Source organism: Penaeus monodon, chromosome 15, assembly GCF_015228065.2.
Source record: "Penaeus monodon isolate SGIC_2016 chromosome 15, NSTDA_Pmon_1, whole genome shotgun sequence".
Lineage (NCBI taxonomy): Eukaryota > Metazoa > Arthropoda > Malacostraca > Decapoda > Penaeidae > Penaeus > Penaeus monodon.
The window spans coordinates 3,762,137-3,763,480 of NC_051400.1; the positions used below are offsets into that span (position 1 = coordinate 3,762,137).

Sequence of the window (1,344 nt, forward strand, 5' to 3'; positions counted from 1 at the left end):
TTACTATTAAAGTCGAGGGTCGGATGCTGGGAGTTTTTATTCTAACTCAATATCAAGGGATTGAGAACAAGGCTTTGATTTCAGAAAATAACATGGTTCCTTAGGCAGACTCGGTCTTCTCAGAGGTCTCAGCAGTAGTAGTGGATCCGGCGTCAGAACCTCCATCTCGGCCCTCTGTAGCACAAGCAAGGCAAGGCAGCTTCTTCTCAAGGGCAGCTCGGTACTTGGGGTGGCTGATGGCGTACACGATGGGGTTGTAGACAGCGTTGGCCTTGGCGAAGACGGAGCCCCAGATGGAGAAAAGAGGAGTGACAATGGGTTTGTTGAACATGCCTCCCCAGTTGATGATGAAGTAGGGGGTCCATGCTACGAACCACAGAGTCACGGTCATGAGAGCAACCTTGCACAGACGGCACTCAGCAGAGGTCTTCTGAGCTTCCTCACTCCTCAAGGACTTGACTCCCATCTTCTTGGCTTGTTCTCGCATTCCCTTCTCGTGAGCAGCAACAGCCTTAACGATGAAAGTGTAGCTGTAGATGATGTAGGCAAGAGGGAAAAGATATACCCATACTGAGTAGACATAGAGATAACTTCTAGACAATTCAGTCTCCGTCAGGTAGTCAGTACCACAAGCAAGCATGTTACCCTCAGGTACATATCGGTTCCATCCGAAGAAAGGAGGAAGGCACCAGGCAAGAGTGAAAAGCCAAGTGCCAGCAATCCTCATCATAGCACCACCAGATGTGAGAGGTTCAGCAGATACTCCCTTGACGATGACGTTGTATCGGTCAGCAGTGATGAAGACCATGGACCAGATGGACACGCAGCCGAAGAAAGAACCGAAGAAGGCATAGATCTCACAGAAGAATGCTCCGAGAACCCACGTTCCCCAATAAGCGTTAACCAGAAGAGGAGGAGTCATGGTGACCATCATAAAGAAGTCGGAGATGGCCAAGTTGACAACCAACAAGTTAGCAGGTGTTCGCAGACTCTTGGTATTCATGAATACCCAGATGACTACGAAGTTACCAGCTACAGATAATGTTCCCATGACAGTCATCCAGAAACCGAGAAGACCATACCAGAGAGGATTCATGGGAGGGAATTGATACCAGTGAGAATGTACCATATGGAGCATACCTTCTGGTACAGTGTCTACCACTGTATAATTCCCATAAGGATTTGTGGTTGGTAGGACAGTGTCCTGGACTGGACTGTTCCACGACGACATCTGCAAGGGAATTTACAATGTAGATTATGAGTTGATCATTGCAACATAATATTTGTTCATGCATTTTTTATGTACACAAGGAAATAGAAAAAGACTAAAGATTGATTGGTTTG

The 1,344-nt window shown here is 47.0% G+C and overlaps 1 protein-coding gene and 1 pseudogene across 1 annotated transcript in view; both read right to left on the reverse strand.

Moving 5' to 3' along the window:
* The window catches only part of LOC119581648 (rhodopsin-like), a 5,776-nt gene that overhangs the window by 3,728 nt on the left and 704 nt on the right, over window positions 1–1,344 (reverse strand). The window lies entirely within an intron of this gene.
* Window positions 20–1,344, reverse strand: part of LOC119581647 — a 5,528-nt pseudogene continuing 4,203 nt past the window's right edge.